Genomic DNA, 21277 nt, shown 5'->3' on the forward strand with positions numbered 1-21277 from the left:
AGTGCCTCCGGGTTCAATCCCTGGTAACACAAGCAAACAAAACAAAAAATCAGATTCCAGGGCTCTGCTTCCAAAGACTCTGACCCTGTTGGTCCTGGTGGGGACCAGGAATTTGCATAGTAATCAGTGCCCCCAGGAGATTCTGATATAGATGGTCTGTGGCTTTATTTTCAGAAACACCATCTCAGGAGGCTGATGCCAACATTTCATGATACCATCTCCAGCATCAATTTTAAAAACAGTTTTTTAAATGACATGCCAAATATATTAAAATTCTGAATTCATAATATAAAACTTTTCCCCTCATTATTGGACAGTGTGTTCTTGTGAAATTTGATAAGAGGGGGAAAAAAAAGAATTTATGGGGACTTCCCCGTATGAACTATTTTCCAGGGTAACCAAATAATATATGAAGGCAATTCTTCCCTATAGAAGCCCAGCTAAGAAATGCAGAGACAATGATGAATTGTCTTTCTAAATTCTGGTCAGAGGTGTAGTCAGTGGTAGAGAACTTGCCTAGCATGTACAAGGTCCCAGTTTTGATACCCAGCAATGAAAACAATAAATAAAAATTTTTAAAAATGCTGTTTTTACAACTACCAATGAAATAAAGGGGGTAGACAATGAACATAAATGGACACTAAAGCCATTGAGTCAAAGGTGATAAGGCTAACTTCATACTGAACGGATTAGATTGACACTACCTGAACCCATTGTTGAAGCCTAGAAAAACAGGGCAAATCAAGAGTCTCATGAACCCTGGTGAGGTACTTGCCATCTGGGGAATCCCAGCTCCTTGGGAGCCTGAGGCAGAAGTTTGCAAGTTTGAGGCCAATCTGGGCAATTTAGCTAGGCCCTGTCTCAAAAATAATATAAAAAGGGCTGGGGATGTAGCTCAGAGGTAGAACATTCCTAGGTTCAATCCTCAGTACCATTTAAAAACAACAAAAAAGAGCCTCACAATGGGATGTACCAGGAAGTACAAAGTTCCTTGATCCAAAAATTCAATCTAAATCTCATCAAGCTAGGAAACAGAAAAATGAAGGTAATAAATACACTAAGAAGAAGCACTAAGGCAAATCCAGACTATGAGTCACCTGACAGGACAATTAATCCATTTTCTACAACAAATCGGTGGTGGTATAAGGGAAGGAGGGTGTTATAAAATACAAGAGACCTAAGAACATAACCAACTCTATGGATCTTCTCTGGATCCTGATTAGAAGAAACTGACTATTAAAGACAACTTTGATACAATTAGGGAAGTCAAGTAATTTTGCAAACACTTGAGTAAAAAGAAAGATAGGTAAATAGATGAAATGAAATTGGCAAAATATTTCTATATTGTTGAATCTTCTTATATATTCTTCTTACATTTAAGTATTGACATTTTCCATCATAAAATACTTTTTAAAATATAGCTTGTTTGGGCATCCACCCCTTCGCCTCATGCTAACAAGGTCAAGAGGACTGAGCAAGTGGAAGCTGTTATGACTCACAATTAAACATTTCCTTTCAGTGATTCCTAATACCCTTCCAGAAAATCAAAATTCACTTTTATTTACCTGAAATCCATTTTTTCCCTTGAAGTCCAAAAAAAAAAAAAAAGCCAATATTTTCCCCTATGCTACATTACCTTCTTCTATTATAGCTTAATAAGGTGCATAGAGTAGGAATTCCATTTTCAGCTTTTAAAAGTATTGCTCATCTATTAAGTGAACACACATGCTTTACATGAAATTAGGGAAAAACAATTCTTCATTCTCAAGAGTTTTTGGTGATACAAAATGCATTACTTAAATAATGAAAATGTGTTGAAACAAGAATGATTGTACTTTGTTTTGGTGTATTTTTAGAGCGAAAGATAGCTGTCTCTGAATATTTGCAAGTTACACCTTATTCTTGCTTACATTAAAGAAAATGGTTTCAGGTTCGGAATTCATATTTCCCTATCAAGAAGTATTTGTTGGCAAAGATGGCGCCCGGAGCACTTCTCTTCCAGGAGCTCAGGTCCATGACGCACTGAATGGCTGCGAACCATCACCTCCAATCCCTCTGAATGGCGCGGACTTTGAATGGCGCACCTCCAATCCCTGAAGGGGCATGAACTCTCAGCCAATGAAGAAGTAACAGCCCACTTGCCTTGTGCCTCCTCATCCTGCATTGAGCCCATAAGTATCAGCACCCTGTTCCCCCTCTGCCCTCCTCTCTTCTCTCTTCCCCTCTCCCCCTCTGTGCACACACGCGCTCTCTCTCTCTCCTCTCCCCCCCTCACCCATTCTCCCCTGTGACTGGCCACTAAGGTCCTGCTAATAAAATCTCGGACAGGAAAACGGTTGTTTTGGCTTGTTGAGTTTACAGAGCTTTTCCCACCGTTCCTACAGTATTCTCATTAATCTAAGTGCATAGGTAAATTTTGAGGTCAATATCTTGGAGCTGTATGCAGTAATCTAATTCTTGGGGCTATTTGGCTTTCATTTCCTTTAAAGCTAAATCTGGCTACTTCACTCAAGCATGGTGGCTGATTTTCATCTACACACAAACATTTTCTTGGCCATCATTTCTTCAAATGTCCATCTTCATCCCACAAGATATTAGCCAGGGGACTAACGTAGGTCCTTTTTAGTATCTCTAAAAGTAGTATCCCCAACCCTACCAGTTGCTCCTCTGGCATTTTCTGTGAAATGCCAAGTGTCATTAAAGTCAATATTTAAGGATACCTAGGCAGTGTTTCTAAAATTGTGTTCTGGTATGCTTCTCTAAACCATGTTCAGAATTTGCATCAGAATCCATTGGTGTGTGTTAAACATGCAGATTCCTAGGCCTGCTCTCATGCCCTTGAAATCAGACTCTGGTGATGTGGCCTGGAACTCTGGACCTTTAGCGAGCATGACAGAGGATTTATTCCATAAAATAAAGTTTCACAGTCAAGTCTTCAAGAACATAAATTTTCATCAGGGCATGGTAGTACACACCTATAAGCCCAGTATCTTGGGAGGCCGAGGCAGGTGGATCACACATTAAGGCAGCTTCAGGATTTTAGTGAGGTCCTAAGCTTCAGCATTTTAGTGAGGTCCAGGCTGGGAATGTGACTCAGTGGTAACCACCACTGGGTTCAATCCCTGATATGTCCTCCCCCACTCCCACCCCCAAAACAAACAAAAACCCTGAAATAGTTCCCAAGTCTATGAAAAAAACAGGGAAGATAAAAACAAGAACAGCAGCAGCTGGTAATTTTTTAAAAAGAGAAAGATTATTCAAACTCCCTCCTTGAGCAATCAGCAAAATCCTCTATGTGGTACACTCTAGGACAACTTACCTGGTTTCTTCAAAGACTGTCTTGTCCATCAACTGATGAATGATTAAACAAAATGCTGCATATCTCTGCAATGTGATGCAATCATAAAATGGACTGGAGTAGGTACATGATACAATGTGGATAACCCTTGAAAATATGAGTCTCAAGTAAAAAAAATCAGACACAATATGCCACATTTTGAGTGATTTCATTGACATGAAAAGCCCAGAATAGGCAAATTCATGGAGACAGAAAGTGTGGCTATCAAGAATTAGGGTCTCTTTTTGGAATAAAATGTTGAATGTGAAAATATTTTGGAATTAGATAACGGTAATGATTATGTGAAACTCGATAACTAATAAAAACCACCAATTTGGGCACTTAAAAAGGTGACTTTTATAGTACCTAGCTTATAAAAGAAATAAAAGACAAACAAAAAAAAAGGAGTACCTGAATTATATCTCAAAAATTATTACTGAAAAAGGTAAAGGGCCAGGTGTGGTACTGCATGCGCTATAGTTCTAGTGACTCAGCAGGATGCAAGTTCAAGGCTAGCTTCAGCAACTTAGCAGACCCTGTCTCAAAATAAAATATAAAAAGAACTGGGGATTTAGCTCAGTGGTAAAGCATTCCTGGGTTCAGTACCCAGTACCAAAAAGAAAAAGAGAACATCATTTTACTGGACTAAAACAGGCTTAAAAGAAACTTAAGAAACATAATTAACTAAATATGAATAGACCTTGTTTGAATCCCAACTGAAACAAACAAAGGTAAAATGACATTTTAAGATAATGGAAGAATTTGAATGTAAACTTGGAATTGTTGTTTATTTTCTTAGTAATCACGCTGGCATTGTTGCCAGGTATAACTGTATCTTTTGTTTTGAAATGAATGCTGAAATATTTAGGAGTGAAGTGACATGACATTTGAGATTTGGTTTAAAATATTTTGAGTGATAGATGGAGCAAATATACAAAAAATAAATGTTTGTAGTTGATGATCATTGGCTGGTAGATAAATACACAAGGACTTGTTGAACTCTATTTTTGTACATGCTTGGAAATTTTCATAATAAAAATGTTAAGAATAAAGGAACTCAGGGTTTCTTAACCAACTTAATTTGTTTTGATTCCAAGAATTTCAGTTGTACCATTGAATTTCAGTAGTGTAAGGATGAGGTTGAAGAGCAAATATTAGAAGCAGGTCTTTACTTTTGAGTTTTCAGCAGAAAAAAGCTCAAGGAGAAAATTTTGAATTCCTCCATTAACTGGGGAAAATTAATGGACAAAATAGGAAAGGCACTGGGCTATAAGTTTCTTGGTCATTTTTTTTTAATATTTAGTTTTTGGTGTAGATGGACAAAACACAATGCATTTTATTTTTTTATGTGGTGCAGAGGATCGAACCCAGGTCCCGCCCATGCTAGGCAAGCGCACTACCGCTGAGCCACAACCCCAGCCCTCTTGGTCATTTTTTAAAAAGAGAAAGATTATTCAAACTCCCTCCTCAAAAGCCACTTGAAATTCTGTGAGAATAAAATTATATTAACCAAATAGTTGATATTCTGAGCAACCAGTTGGTTTCTCATCATCAAGATAAGCAAGTATTTTGATATGTTATATCTAATTGTCTATTGTGAAGGGCTTCCTATGGAGATATGTTATTCCTAGAACCTACTCTAACTCTTGTTTGACTGAACTTAAAATATGTTGCATGCATGTCTATACTCATCTATAATTCAACGTTTAATCTTTGGCCAGGGAGTTAAACTGAATTACATTTTTTTTTTCTTTTTTTTAGTGCTTTGTATTGACCCGGGGCCTTACATATGCTAGGCTTTACCACTGAGCTATACCCCTGGCCCTATACTAATATCTTTCTTATGACATCATCCAATTTATTTTCAGTCACTGGTTTCAGTAGAGTGTGGCCTATCTGCTTCATAATCAGAATCTAGTTCTCTTTCCAAATGTTACCTGACCTGACAGAGAACTGTTTTGCCACATGATAATTAGGAATTCATGTATTATGCTAGTCATATTTCAAGTACTCAAAGTCTCATGTGGCTACCATATTGTACAGCACGGACAGAACATTTCCATACAGACAGTTGTTCTGGACAGTGCTGGAGAGCTGCAAATGATTCTTTTGCCTCAAAGGACAGTAAGCTGTGATTAGCTCAGCATGATTGCATCATAAAGAGGTGTGTGGGAAGGGGGAGATGATAGAAAGACAGATAGGGGAGTTGGTCTTGTTCCTGATGACAGTGAAGAACCATCTAGAATTTCTAATGCAGATAATGACAATGTGGAATAATTATTAGAAGAGGGAAAACTGGAGACAGAAAGACTGAGTGGAGCCTGCTTCAGTGGCCAGAACAAAGATCATGGAGTTAGAACTAAGAAACAGGCAAAGGATAAAGAGGAGAGGAAGATCCAGAATTGGCTGACTAGAACAGGTTGAAGAAGGAGGCCAAGAGATGTGGAAGAGCCTGAAAGAGGAAAATATGGGGACCAAGAATTGTTTTTGTTGGATTTATTTGTTCATTTATTTTGAGACAGCATCTCATTCTGTTGCCCAGAATAGCTTTAAACTCCAGGATGCAAATGATCCTTTTGCCTCAAAGAACAAGTTATTCATCAAGACAGAGGACACAAAAGGGACATGTAGGGTTGGATGAAGACAGTGAATTATATTTGAGGCAAGCTGATTTGAGATATCCAGATTACAATATCTGGAAAGCTTCTAAGTATATGGGACTCTAGTGTGGGGTGGTAGGAGACAGGTGGGCTGAGATACAGGATTGGAATTCCAGAACTGCCCTTGTGTGGTGAAAGAGAGTCACTCAAGGCCTATTAAAATGATGATAATGGAATTTTTATGTAAAGAGTTAAATACTATGAATGGCTCATAAGTGCTCATTCTGTATTGCTAACATTCTTATCTCTCTTGTGTAACTGCTTTAAGAATTAGAGATAATGTGTATAAAATGTCTGGCACTCAGTATATGACTTTTATTACTGTCACACCTGGGAAGTTGGTCTGCCAGAGTATACAGGGTGAAAAGAGAAGGGAATTGAGAAAGAACTCAGCCACAAAAAAAGAAAGGATGGCTGCAGATAAATGTTAGAGGAACACCATGGGGAACAGGGACCTAGCTAGCAACACAGAGGCAAGAGAAGCCAAAGAGGCAGTGGACAGTCGGGTCATATATCAGAAAAGCTGAGTAAGTGAAGGACCATTGGATTTGATCACTAAAGCAATTTCAGGGAAATAGTGAGAAAGAGCGTTGGACTATGCAAGGTTGAGGAGTGAGTAGGGCTGAGGTGATGGGAAAATATATTGTATTTTCTGAAGGTTGGTTAGGAAGAAGAGCATTTGTGGTACCTGGGGACTGGGGACATTTGATGGAGGTAAGAGGTATTCACTTCCAAGACAGAATGTATATAAACAGAAATGCTATCAGCCAGAGAGAAATTAGAGAGGAGACAGAGAGAATAACTCGGGGGAATCTGAAGAGGTTGGCAGGGATGGAGCCCAGAGCCCAGGGGCAGAGATTAATAGTCATCAAGGGGAAATGTACACATTTATTGAACTAAGAGTTTGGGAGAATATGAAGTCAATGCATCCCCAACAGGACTATCAACAGGTCTATGCCTTTCTATCTGGAGTCCTATTCCTCTAGGTCTCTGTTTCATTCATTTAACCTGACAGGTTAAATTTGGACAGACTAAATTCTCTTGAATAATCAGGCCCAATAATAAACTCAATTGATTCAGCTCCCTTTAAACTGTATTATGAGCACTTTTAGTACCAAACACAGACTATCCTGAACTTACCTCAAAAGCCACTATAAATGGATTTTGCTCCATCATTCTTGGTACAATTAACAAACTACCTGGGCCTCCTGCAGGTCTGGCCCCAAGCCACCCTTATCTCAGGCCACACTTCTATATGCTCAAGTATTTTGGGACTCTTAAGCAGATCAAGCACTTTCCTATTCTACCTTAGAGTTCTGGGCAAGCTGTTCTTTCTGCCTGTAGACAGACAACCCCACCACAGTTGCCTATTTTGGTCAGTCAATTAGAAGGCCAGTTTTTTATTTCCCTTCCGGCCCCAACTCCCACAAAAAGTGTGTGTGTGTGGGGGGGGGGGTGTAGTATAGTGTTTGAAGAGTTCTGTGTTCAGACTGCTTGGGTTCAAATCCCACAAAAACAAATTGCTAGCTGCTCTCTGAACTTGGGTAAGTTGCCCAATATATCCATTGCTATCCCTACAATTTGGGGATGATAAAAGATATTTTAAATTTGTTAATTGTTGGCCAAATTTGTATCTGTCATCTTGAGAATGCTTGTAATACTCACCTCACCTCCACCATGCCACCCCCAGCTGATTACAGTCTACTTGGTGAGCATTGTAAATAAATGAACAGAGAGCACGAGGTCTTTCAGGTTTAGGAGAGACCAGGGGTGAGCTTGCTGAACAAGACATGACTGAAGCCCTGAACACACTGTGGGCTGTGCAGTTTTAGGAAAATGAAGCGCTGGGCTGTCCCAGCCCTGAAGTAACAAGGAAGGCCTCCCCAGCCAAGTATTCGGGGAAGACACGTGGGTCCCAGAGAACCAGATCTCCCCATTACCAAGAACTGGTGGGGAAGATGAACACGGCATTCTCGCCAGGGATGCCTGAGACTTAAAGAAGGATACTCTCTCTATTCAGGGTCTGCTCCTTTTACAGCCATAGCAAGAGCTGGAAGAACTCCCCCTCCCCCGACCCCGGCAAGCTGAAGCTCCAAAGCAGCCAATGGCCAGGCCGCCCCTACTCGCTCCGGGCCTAGACTTCCTGGGGATTGGCCGCCCACCTCATGGCCCTCCTCCCCGCCCTCCCCGGCCCAGAGACTTTCTGAGGATTGGTTGTCTGCTCCACCGCCCTCCTTTCCGCCCTCCTTTCCGCCCTCCTTTCCGCCCTCCTTTCCGCCCTCCTTTCCGCCCTCCTTTCCGCCCTCCTTTCCGCCCTCCTTTCCGCCCTCCTTTCCGCCCTCCTTTCCGCCCTCCTTTCCGCCCTCCTTTCCGCCCTCCTTTCCGCCCTCCTTTCCGCCCTCCTTTCCGCCCTCCTTTCCGCCCTCCTTTCCGCCCTCCTTTCCGCCCTCCTTTCCGCCCTCCTTTCCGCCCTCCTTTCCGCCCTCCTTTCCGCCCTCCTTTCCGCCCTCCTTTCCGCCCTCCTTTCCGCCCTCCTTTCCGCCCTCCTTTCCGCCCTCCTTTCCGCCCTCCTTTCCGCCCTCCTTTCCGCCCTCCTTTCCGCCCTCCTTTCCGCCCTCCTTTCCGCCCTCCTTTCCGCCCTCCTTTCCGCCCTCCTTTCCGCCCTCCTTTCCGCCCTCCTTTCCGCCCTCCTTTCCGCCCTCCTTTCCGCCCTCCTTTCCGCCCTCCTTTCCGCCCTCCTTTCCGCCCTCCTTTCCGCCCTCCTTTCCGCCCTCCTTTCCGCCCTCCTTTCCGCCCTCCTTTCCGCCCTCCTTTCCGCCCTCCTTTCCGCCCTCCTTTCCGCCCTCCTTTCCGCCCTCCTTTCCGCCCTCCTTTCCGCCCTCCTTTCCGCCCTCCTTTCCGCCCTCCTTTCCGCCCTCCTTTCCGCCCTCCTTTCCGCCCTCCTTTCCGCCCTCCTTTCCGCCCTCCTTTCCGCCCTCCTTTCCGCCCTCCTTTCCGCCCTCCTTTCCGCCCTCCTTTCCGCCCTCCTTTCCGCCCTCCTTTCCGCCCTCCTTTCCGCCCTCCTTTCCGCCCTCCTTTCCGCCCTCCTTTCCGCCCTCCTTTCCGCCCTCCTTTCCGCCCTCCTTTCCGCCCTCCTTTCCGCCCTCCTTTCCGCCCTCCTTTCCGCCCTCCTTTCCGCCCTCCTTTCCGCCCTCCTTTCCGCCCTCCTTTCCGCCCTCCTTTCCGCCCTCCTTTCCGCCCTCCTTTCCGCCCTCCTTTCCGCCCTCCTTTCCGCCCTCCTTTCCGCCCTCCTTTCCGCCCTCCTTTCCGCCCTCCTTTCCGCCCTCCTTTCCGCCCTCCTTTCCGCCCTCCTTTCCGCCCTCCTTTCCGCCCTCCTTTCCGCCCTCCTTTCCGCCCTCCTTTCCGCCCTCCTTTCCGCCCTCCTTTCCGCCCTCCTTTCCGCCCTCCTTTCCGCCCTCCTTTCCGCCCTCCTTTCCGCCCTCCTTTCCGCCCTCCTTTCCGCCCTCCTTTCCGCCCTCCTTTCCGCCCTCCTTTCCGCCCTCCTTTCCGCCCTCCTTTCCGCCCTCCTTTCCGCCCTCCTTTCCGCCCTCCTTTCCGCCCTCCTTTCCGCCCTCCTTTCCGCCCTCCTTTCCGCCCTCCTTTCCGCCCTCCTTTCCGCCCTCCTTTCCGCCCTCCTTTCCGCCCTCCTTTCCGCCCTCCTTTCCGCCCTCCTTTCCGCCCTCCTTTCCGCCCTCCTTTCCGCCCTCCTTTCCGCCCTCCTTTCCGCCCTCCTTTCCGCCCTCCTTTCCGCCCTCCTTTCCGCCCTCCTTTCCGCCCTCCTTTCCGCCCTCCTTTCCGCCCTCCTTTCCGCCCTCCTTTCCGCCCTCCTTTCCGCCCTCCTTTCCGCCCTCCTTTCCGCCCTCCTTTCCGCCCTCCTTTCCGCCCTCCTTTCCGCCCTCCTTTCCGCCCTCCTTTCCGCCCTCCTTTCCGCCCTCCTTTCCGCCCTCCTTTCCGCCCTCCTTTCCGCCCTCCTTTCCGCCCTCCTTTCCGCCCTCCTTTCCGCCCTCCTTTCCGCCCTCCTTTCCGCCCTCCTTTCCGCCCTCCTTTCCGCCCTCCTTTCCGCCCTCCTTTCCGCCCTCCTTTCCGCCCTCCTTTCCGCCCTCCTTTCCGCCCTCCTTTCCGCCCTCCTTTCCGCCCTCCTTTCCGCCCTCCTTTCCGCCCTCCTTTCCGCCCTCCTTTCCGCCCTCCTTTCCGCCCTCCTTTCCGCCCTCCTTTCCGCCCTCCTTTCCGCCCTCCTTTCCGCCCTCCTTTCCGCCCTCCTTTCCGCCCTCCTTTCCGCCCTCCTTTCCGCCCTCCTTTCCGCCCTCCTTTCCGCCCTCCTTTCCGCCCTCCTTTCCGCCCTCCTTTCCGCCCTCCTTTCCGCCCTCCTTTCCGCCCTCCTTTCCGCCCTCCTTTCCGCCCTCCTTTCCGCCCTCCTTTCCGCCCTCCTTTCCGCCCTCCTTTCCGCCCTCCTTTCCGCCCTCCTTTCCGCCCTCCTTTCCGCCCTCCTTTCCGCCCTCCTTTCCGCCCTCCTTTCCGCCCTCCTTTCCGCCCTCCTTTCCGCCCTCCTTTCCGCCCTCCTTTCCGCCCTCCTTTCCGCCCTCCTTTCCGCCCTCCTTTCCGCCCTCCTTTCCGCCCTCCTTTCCGCCCTCCTTTCCGCCCTCCTTTCCGCCCTCCTTTCCGCCCTCCTTTCCGCCCTCCTTTCCGCCCTCCTTTCCGCCCTCCTTTCCGCCCTCCTTTCCGCCCTCCTTTCCGCCCTCCTTTCCGCCCTCCTTTCCGCCCTCCTTTCCGCCCTCCTTTCCGCCCTCCTTTCCGCCCTCCTTTCCGCCCTCCTTTCCGCCCTCCTTTCCGCCCTCCTTTCCGCCCTCCTTTCCGCCCTCCTTTCCGCCCTCCTTTCCGCCCTCCTTTCCGCCCTCCTTTCCGCCCTCCTTTCCGCCCTCCTTTCCGCCCTCCTTTCCGCCCTCCTTTCCGCCCTCCTTTCCGCCCTCCTTTCCGCCCTCCTTTCCGCCCTCCTTTCCGCCCTCCTTTCCGCCCTCCTTTCCGCCCTCCTTTCCGCCCTCCTTTCCGCCCTCCTTTCCGCCCTCCTTTCCGCCCTCCTTTCCGCCCTCCTTTCCGCCCTCCTTTCCGCCCTCCTTTCCGCCCTCCTTTCCGCCCTCCTTTCCGCCCTCCTTTCCGCCCTCCTTTCCGCCCTCCTTTCCGCCCTCCTTTCCGCCCTCCTTTCCGCCCTCCTTTCCGCCCTCCTTTCCGCCCTCCTTTCCGCCCTCCTTTCCGCCCTCCTTTCCGCCCTCCTTTCCGCCCTCCTTTCCGCCCTCCTTTCCGCCCTCCTTTCCGCCCTCCTTTCCGCCCTCCTTTCCGCCCTCCTTTCCGCCCTCCTTTCCGCCCTCCTTTCCGCCCTCCTTTCCGCCCTCCTTTCCGCCCTCCTTTCCGCCCTCCTTTCCGCCCTCCTTTCCGCCCTCCTTTCCGCCCTCCTTTCCGCCCTCCTTTCCGCCCTCCTTTCCGCCCTCCTTTCCGCCCTCCTTTCCGCCCTCCTTTCCGCCCTCCTTTCCGCCCTCCTTTCCGCCCTCCTTTCCGCCCTCCTTTCCGCCCTCCTTTCCGCCCTCCTTTCCGCCCTCCTTTCCGCCCTCCTTTCCGCCCTCCTTTCCGCCCTCCTTTCCGCCCTCCTTTCCGCCCTCCTTTCCGCCCTCCTTTCCGCCCTCCTTTCCGCCCTCCTTTCCGCCCTCCTTTCCGCCCTCCTTTCCGCCCTCCTTTCCGCCCTCCTTTCCGCCCTCCTTTCCGCCCTCCTTTCCGCCCTCCTTTCCGCCCTCCTTTCCGCCCTCCTTTCCGCCCTCCTTTCCGCCCTCCTTTCCGCCCTCCTTTCCGCCCTCCTTTCCGCCCTCCTTTCCGCCCTCCTTTCCGCCCTCCTTTCCGCCCTCCTTTCCGCCCTCCTTTCCGCCCTCCTTTCCGCCCTCCTTTCCGCCCTCCTTTCCGCCCTCCTTTCCGCCCTCCTTTCCGCCCTCCTTTCCGCCCTCCTTTCCGCCCTCCTTTCCGCCCTCCTTTCCGCCCTCCTTTCCGCCCTCCTTTCCGCCCTCCTTTCCGCCCTCCTTTCCGCCCTCCTTTCCGCCCTCCTTTCCGCCCTCCTTTCCGCCCTCCTTTCCGCCCTCCTTTCCGCCCTCCTTTCCGCCCTCCTTTCCGCCCTCCTTTCCGCCCTCCTTTCCGCCCTCCTTTCCGCCCTCCTTTCCGCCCTCCTTTCCGCCCTCCTTTCCGCCCTCCTTTCCGCCCTCCTTTCCGCCCTCCTTTCCGCCCTCCTTTCCGCCCTCCTTTCCGCCCTCCTTTCCGCCCTCCTTTCCGCCCTCCTTTCCGCCCTCCTTTCCGCCCTCCTTTCCGCCCTCCTTTCCGCCCTCCTTTCCGCCCTCCTTTCCGCCCTCCTTTCCGCCCTCCTTTCCGCCCTCCTTTCCGCCCTCCTTTCCGCCCTCCTTTCCGCCCTCCTTTCCGCCCTCCTTTCCGCCCTCCTTTCCGCCCTCCTTTCCGCCCTCCTTTCCGCCCTCCTTTCCGCCCTCCTTTCCGCCCTCCTTTCCGCCCTCCTTTCCGCCCTCCTTTCCGCCCTCCTTTCCGCCCTCCTTTCCGCCCTCCTTTCCGCCCTCCTTTCCGCCCTCCTTTCCGCCCTCCTTTCCGCCCTCCTTTCCGCCCTCCTTTCCGCCCTCCTTTCCGCCCTCCTTTCCGCCCTCCTTTCCGCCCTCCTTTCCGCCCTCCTTTCCGCCCTCCTTTCCGCCCTCCTTTCCGCCCTCCTTTCCGCCCTCCTTTCCGCCCTCCTTTCCGCCCTCCTTTCCGCCCTCCTTTCCGCCCTCCTTTCCGCCCTCCTTTCCGCCCTCCTTTCCGCCCTCCTTTCCGCCCTCCTTTCCGCCCTCCTTTCCGCCCTCCTTTCCGCCCTCCTTTCCGCCCTCCTTTCCGCCCTCCTTTCCGCCCTCCTTTCCGCCCTCCTTTCCGCCCTCCTTTCCGCCCTCCTTTCCGCCCTCCTTTCCGCCCTCCTTTCCGCCCTCCTTTCCGCCCTCCTTTCCGCCCTCCTTTCCGCCCTCCTTTCCGCCCTCCTTTCCGCCCTCCTTTCCGCCCTCCTTTCCGCCCTCCTTTCCGCCCTCCTTTCCGCCCTCCTTTCCGCCCTCCTTTCCGCCCTCCTTTCCGCCCTCCTTTCCGCCCTCCTTTCCGCCCTCCTTTCCGCCCTCCTTTCCGCCCTCCTTTCCGCCCTCCTTTCCGCCCTCCTTTCCGCCCTCCTTTCCGCCCTCCTTTCCGCCCTCCTTTCCGCCCTCCTTTCCGCCCTCCTTTCCGCCCTCCTTTCCGCCCTCCTTTCCGCCCTCCTTTCCGCCCTCCTTTCCGCCCTCCTTTCCGCCCTCCTTTCCGCCCTCCTTTCCGCCCTCCTTTCCGCCCTCCTTTCCGCCCTCCTTTCCGCCCTCCTTTCCGCCCTCCTTTCCGCCCTCCTTTCCGCCCTCCTTTCCGCCCTCCTTTCCGCCCTCCTTTCCGCCCTCCTTTCCGCCCTCCTTTCCGCCCTCCTTTCCGCCCTCCTTTCCGCCCTCCTTTCCGCCCTCCTTTCCGCCCTCCTTTCCGCCCTCCTTTCCGCCCTCCTTTCCGCCCTCCTTTCCGCCCTCCTTTCCGCCCTCCTTTCCGCCCTCCTTTCCGCCCTCCTTTCCGCCCTCCTTTCCGCCCTCCTTTCCGCCCTCCTTTCCGCCCTCCTTTCCGCCCTCCTTTCCGCCCTCCTTTCCGCCCTCCTTTCCGCCCTCCTTTCCGCCCTCCTTTCCGCCCTCCTTTCCGCCCTCCTTTCCGCCCTCCTTTCCGCCCTCCTTTCCGCCCTCCTTTCCGCCCTCCTTTCCGCCCTCCTTTCCGCCCTCCTTTCCGCCCTCCTTTCCGCCCTCCTTTCCGCCCTCCTTTCCGCCCTCCTTTCCGCCCTCCTTTCCGCCCTCCTTTCCGCCCTCCTTTCCGCCCTCCTTTCCGCCCTCCTTTCCGCCCTCCTTTCCGCCCTCCTTTCCGCCCTCCTTTCCGCCCTCCTTTCCGCCCTCCTTTCCGCCCTCCTTTCCGCCCTCCTTTCCGCCCTCCTTTCCGCCCTCCTTTCCGCCCTCCTTTCCGCCCTCCTTTCCGCCCTCCTTTCCGCCCTCCTTTCCGCCCTCCTTTCCGCCCTCCTTTCCGCCCTCCTTTCCGCCCTCCTTTCCGCCCTCCTTTCCGCCCTCCTTTCCGCCCTCCTTTCCGCCCTCCTTTCCGCCCTCCTTTCCGCCCTCCTTTCCGCCCTCCTTTCCGCCCTCCTTTCCGCCCTCCTTTCCGCCCTCCTTTCCGCCCTCCTTTCCGCCCTCCTTTCCGCCCTCCTTTCCGCCCTCCTTTCCGCCCTCCTTTCCGCCCTCCTTTCCGCCCTCCTTTCCGCCCTCCTTTCCGCCCTCCTTTCCGCCCTCCTTTCCGCCCTCCTTTCCGCCCTCCTTTCCGCCCTCCTTTCCGCCCTCCTTTCCGCCCTCCTTTCCGCCCTCCTTTCCGCCCTCCTTTCCGCCCTCCTTTCCGCCCTCCTTTCCGCCCTCCTTTCCGCCCTCCTTTCCGCCCTCCTTTCCGCCCTCCTTTCCGCCCTCCTTTCCGCCCTCCTTTCCGCCCTCCTTTCCGCCCTCCTTTCCGCCCTCCTTTCCGCCCTCCTTTCCGCCCTCCTTTCCGCCCTCCTTTCCGCCCTCCTTTCCGCCCTCCTTTCCGCCCTCCTTTCCGCCCTCCTTTCCGCCCTCCTTTCCGCCCTCCTTTCCGCCCTCCTTTCCGCCCTCCTTTCCGCCCTCCTTTCCGCCCTCCTTTCCGCCCTCCTTTCCGCCCTCCTTTCCGCCCTCCTTTCCGCCCTCCTTTCCGCCCTCCTTTCCGCCCTCCTTTCCGCCCTCCTTTCCNGGAACAGAAACTGGTCAAGTCAACAACCTTATCTGATTTCCGAGAACAGAAGGAACTATAACCCCCACCTCATTTAAATCCTCCAATAGGGATCCTGTAACTATGCATCTCGCTTCTGTATCCACGCTTCTGCTTGTAAGCTCTATATAAACCCCTCAGGATAAGCCAGAGGCGCGCGAGTCTCATAGAGCTTGTCGCCCCGGGTACCTGTGCACTCGAATAAACCTCTTGCTGTTTGCATCCGAACTTAGTGGTCTCGCTGGTCCTTTGGGTACGGGTCTCTTCAGACGGAAGGCACTCTTGGAGGGTCTTTCAATTCCAATTTAAACTAATCTTCAGGCATGCTTTTCAGACTCCTGGGAATACAAGATAATGTTTTCAAATACAGATGAAATGGGAGTTTTGAGATAAGACTAGTATTGGCATCAATCCCATTTTAGTTCCCAACTATTCCCTTTTGGTTCGCCCTCTCTATGAGGCTGCACGTGGCCCCCTCTCCGAACCCCGTCTGAATCCTATCACACCAAATTTCCACAGGCTTCAACAAGCCCTCCTGCGAGCCCCTGCCCTCTGTCTTCCTGCTCTTACTTGCCCATTCTCTTTGTATATCCTTGAAAAGGATGGATATGCTCTGGGAGTCTTGGAACCATCCAAGGTTGGGCACCCCCCTGCTTGAGAACTTTAGCTTTGGCAGCCCTCCTAGTACAGGAATCAAAGAAGCTAACCTTTGGATCTCTTACCACAGTCCTCTTTCCACATCACTTCTGAACCCCTCACCTACAAAGGCCTTTGGATCCTTCTTCTTTCCAGGATTCTTTCCCTTCAAGTTGCTCATATGGAGGATTTTATACTGACTTTTCAACCCTGTCCATCGACTAATCTGGCTAGTCTTCTCCCTTAAACACTCCCATCCTCCTCCACTCCTGTAGAGAGACCCTAGAAGACCTTCTACCTTACCCTACCCACATTCAAGAGGAGCCCCTGCCACAGGCTGCCTACACATGGTTTACTGATGGGAGCTCTTTTCTTTATCTGCAGATAGCCATAGTATCCCTTAAATAAATCACTGAGGTCAAGCCTCTACCTCCCAACAACTCCAACCAACAGATGGAACTTATTCCTCTCATAAGGGCCTTTACCCTAGCTCAGGTTTACACCCTTAACATTTACATAGACTCCAAATATGCTTTCCACATCCTCTTGTCATGCTCAGCCATTGGGAGGAGAGGGGACTCCTCATCATCAAGGGTACCTCAGTGGTTAATGCTTCCTACATTGTGCCCCTGCTTAGGGCGTCCCACCTCCCCACTGCAACAGGAATAACTCCTTGCAGATCCCATCAAACCGAAACTTCTACCATTTCCAAGGGAAATAACAAAGCTGATGAGGCAGCAAGATAGGCAGCCTTGGATCCCCCAAAAGAGGCCCCGACACTCTTCTTCACCTCAGACCCAAACCCCAGCCACTCAAGACATACTAACTTATCTACATAACCTCTTTCATCCTAATACCTCTGCCCTGCAATAATACATAAAGTCTTATATTACCTCTCTTCCCCTGGACTCAATTTCTGAAGACCCTTTCTGCTTCTTACAATATCTGCCAAAGTTCCAATCACAACTCAAATCTTCACTCAACTGCCTTCCCAGTCCGTCAAGCCTGGTGCCATTTGCCTGCATCTGATTGGCAGATGGACTTCACCCATATGTCCACAGTAAATATCTCCTGGTCCTGGTAGATACCTTCACCAGCTGGACAGAGGCCTTCCCTACAACTAATAAAAGGGCTCAAATGGTGGCTGACACCTTAATAAAAGGAATCCTTCCCTGCTTTGGGTTGCTCTGCTCACTACAGACTAATAATGGCCGGAGTTTACAACTCAAATCTCCCAAATCATTTCAAAGGCCCCAAACATCCCCTGGCACTTTCACATTCCCTACCATCCTCAGTCATCTGGAAAGGTGTTATGAACCAATTGAGCCCTAAAATCAACCTTGACTATCTTTAGAGTTAAAGTTAGACTGTCTTAAACTCCTTCCTCTAGCTCTACTTAGGGTTAGGGCCCTACCAAGAAAGCCCCTAAACATTTTCCCCTTTGAGCTGATGTATGGTCGAGCCATTCCCTCCAACTCTATCTAGCTTACCAACCTCCCACACTCCCGCCTCATCTAATGACCCCTCTCTTACACTACCTCAGAAATAAACTATAGGCCAGTGTTGCCTTTCCTAAGGCCTCATGCTCTCCTCTGACTCTGGGAGACAGTCTCTCCCCAACCCCCTCCTTTACTAATCTCAAAATGAAAGAAACCATTTAGGGTAATCTTAACTACCCCCTCTGCTGCCAAACTCAAGGGCATTCCACACTGGATTCATAATTCCCATCTCAAACTGTTCACATCATCTCGTTACAGGATCTCTGTCTTTGTGCATCTCCAAAACTTCGACTTTCAACTCTATGGAACTCCCATTGATTCCTGAAAGAAGACTCTTCTCTGCCAGAGGAGGCTGCTACAAAGAATGAGTAACCTGAATGTCTATTCCCTTTTTACCTCCATGGCACTAACCTTCATACTTACCCTCTTGCCAAACCCAACCTCTCCTAAACCAAATCTAGCTAATGTCCGGGAGTGTCCTAAGGCCTGCATTTCCCAGGGTTACTTTGTGGCCTATACCCATGTCCCCAAAGAATGCTATGGTCGAGCAACCCTCTGCAAACGGGTCAGACTAGGTATTGGACAGGTCAATCAAATTTCAAAGCTAGACTAAATCAATGTCCCTGGCCAGATCAAGCCACTCTCAAGACTTACTGCTGGACTTTCCAGACCCACATGGGAATGTCGGATGGGGGTGGGGTGCAGGATCAGGCCCGCAAAGAACACATTTTTACTGAGCTGCCCCAAGTACTACCTCCATAATATTTTCTTTCCCACAAGGCGACCCAATCAGATGGGGAACCATACCTAAGGACCCTGTCTTAATTTAGATAATTAATACTACTCACTATCTGCTAAATCTTGCTAATCCTTCTTTGGCTCAAGGATGTTGGATGTGCCTAAAGGCTGGCTTCTCCCATATAATAGCAACTCCTTTAGACCTAAACAACTCATTGGTATTCAATGAGATCTCCCCAGACTCCGCCGACATTTCATCTAAGCTTGTGCTCCAATGTGTTTTAACTCATCAAGGATTACATCAGGTGGGGACTTGCAGGATAGTCAGTGTAGACAGATCATCCCATACACAGTGTCTCAAAACTCCCACTCACCAGTCTCCAAGGCTTCCTCCTTGTGCAGGACAAGTATATATCATTGCCTACCCTCCAGATGGAAGGGTATATGTGCTTTAGTCCTCTTATTTCCACCTACAGAGGTCATCTCAGGGCATGAGGAAGTCCCTCTCTCATGACTCATATGAGCCCTTGACACAAATGGGCAATTCAATTTGTTCCCATACTAGCCACCCTGGGGGCTACAGCAGGCCTAGCCACAGGAATAACCTCATCCATTACTTATTATCATCAGCTCTGCAGATCAGCAGATAGGGGATATCCAACAGGAAGCCACGTCTATACTAACCCTTCAGAATCAACTGGACTCCTTTGCTGCTGTGGTCCTATAAAACTGCTGTGGACTGGACATACTAACAGCAGAACAAAGAGGCCTCTGCCTATACCTACAAGAGGAATGTTTTTAGTCAACCAGTCAGGGGTAGTGAAGGACAAGAAGAGCAGGTAGAAAAGAGGAGAGAACAACTAGGCCAATAGTTCCCCTGGGGAATGCTCAATCTAGTGTGGCCTTGGCTTCCCCGCCCTGCAGGACCCCTATTAGTCCTCTATATGTTTCTCCTAATAGGACCATGCCTGTTAAATTGCCTACAGAAGTTCAGATGCAAGATTAGATACACAAATTCACCAACCAGTCAGTCAACTACTTCTCCTCCAAGACTACCCACCCCTGACACCCAAGACGAGATCTAGAACTCTTTGTCAAATCCTCAGACTCCAGAGACTCTGCCCCCACCTAAAACCTTCCCTGACCCCTGTTACAGGAATAAGACTCTTCGCCTCTAATCAGCAGGAAAAAGCTGCAGAAGAAAGACCTTTATCTCCACTCCTGGTATCTGTAAAAATAAAAAGGGAGGAATGTTGGCATCAGATCTGCCATTTTAGCTCAGGAGCCATTTTATCTAGGAACTCCTAAATTTTAATTCTGAGGCAATGTCGATCAGCTTCTTGTAAAACATGTAACTGCTAAAAGGTCAGCCCCACCCCAGCCCATGTTGCAACCCCTAAGCGTGCATGTGAAATTCCTCTTGCAGCCTATAAAGCCCTCTGAGTGCTGACACTGCTGCTCTCCGTGGAGGGACAGTCTTGCTGGTTTGCTCTGAGACTGACAATAAATCTCGTGTGAGATTTGGTGTGAATGGTGTGGTCTGTGGACTTTGGGAGTGTCCTTTCAACTAGATTCCCCACTTTGCCAAAGTTTTAAGAATAAAATCCTTGGACTTTTGTTGCTGAAATCTCAGTTCTTGTCCAGGATGCCAATCCAATAACACGAAAACAGTTTTGAGAAAAAGGAAAAGAAGTTTTATTGCTTTGCTAGCAAAGGAGAAAAACACTCTTGTCCCAGAGGCTGTGATTCTGCCAGGCATCATGGGGCTTTTAAAGAGGTGATTCAAAGGCTACATTCCTTGTGTTTTCTGGAGTTGAAATTCACTTGTTAATTTGGGAGACAAGTAAGGAGATAATCATTTCTGAGATCTCTGGTACCATCCCTTAAGTTTAGATTATTTCTTCCTATGGTGGGTGTGTACTCGAGGACAGATAACTGCCTAAAATGGGGAAGAAATGTAATCCTGTTTCCTCTGAGATTAGGGAGGAGTAGGGAGAAAGGAAGAGAAACCTGTCCATTTTAAAAATAAGTTGCAATGGCAGAGCATCAAGGGCTACATTCAAAGCATAAAGAAGACCACTTTCACACAATCACAAAAGGGAAGAGTAAATGCATCAAGGGAAGAGATTGAACTCCTGCCATGCAGGAAGGGGCCTGATAGCCCAAAAAACCATTTTGGTGAGCCATTTTAGGAGCTTATTATATATGTCTAGTGGTTAGCCTCCAGATGTGGTTCCTGTGTTTGAAGAAGACTGACCACTGATATTCTTGTTCAGGGTAATTACTTTGGTTTTCTTTGAAGGTGGGGAAAAAAAAATCCAAAAGAGTAAAACACATGTACATAATGCTTGTCCTAGAAATTTACTGAGGAAAAAAATACTAAAAGTTGTTTGATTAAAAGATCATTTAAAAAGTTTCCATTCTTTTTAGAGGTCAAAAACAGAAGTACAAGCCATAGACGCTGGGATGCTCTGATGTTGTTATTTCAATAACTGACAACATCAATTATTCTACAGTTAGGATAGGGAAGTGCCTCTAATGACATGAAATATTCTTACATGTAGAACTGTCTCTGCCCTGCCCCCGGAGTTAGAACAGTAAGACTGTGCCTGTGGTAGCAGGACAATGCAGCAGGTGCTTCATGTACCCCTTTCACTTAATTTTCTCAACTGAGGTGTAGGTACTATTCTCCCATTTTACAGATGAAAAAATGGGTTAGGTGGGCACTTGTCACAAGAGTGGCTCTGAATGAAGAACCTCACATTTGTAACTGCTTTGTAACTAATGAGATCCCTTGAAATTTGGTATTCTAGTTAACAGTAAAAAAATAACATTTAAAGAGATTGTGTCAGTTTTGTGGTGGAAAGGGCCACAAAAGAGCGGTTAAAAATATACGCTTTTTAATAGTATTTAATTGCATTAAACCTAGTTTCCCACAAAGAGAGCACATGTCAGCATGTTATGTGTTTCTAATGTTCGTACCATGATGAGGTATAAAAGAGGGATTTAGGGGCTGTGACTGTGGCTCAGTGGTAGAGTGCCTAGCATGCATGAGGGAGGGTTCAATCCTCAGCACCACATAAAAATAAAGATATTATGTCCACCAAAAGGCTGAGGCAGGAGGATGGTGAGTTCAAAGCCAACCTCAGCAAAAGCGAGGCATAAGCAACTCAGTGAGAACCTGTCTCTAAATAAAATACAAAAACTGGCTGGGGATGTGGCTCATTGGTTGAGTGCCCCCGAGTTCAATCTCCAGTACTCAAAAAAAAAAAAAAAAGTCGGGAGATTTAAAGGACACAGTGGTACTAGATCACTAGAATATATAAACATTAGATGGCTATGGAGAAAGTTTTTTGGGAGGAAATGTGATGGTCTGCAAAGGTGCATGCAGCCCAGAACACATTCACTCCTTGTAACCAATTTACTTGTCTAGCAGTTGACTTTTTTTTTTTTTTTTAATGAGCCTGAATACAAATGAGCTATTTTCCAGAAACTTTAAA

This window comes from Marmota marmota, unplaced genomic scaffold, assembly GCF_001458135.2.
Source record: "Marmota marmota marmota unplaced genomic scaffold, marMar, whole genome shotgun sequence".
In the NCBI taxonomy this organism is placed as follows: domain Eukaryota; kingdom Metazoa; phylum Chordata; class Mammalia; order Rodentia; family Sciuridae; genus Marmota; species Marmota marmota.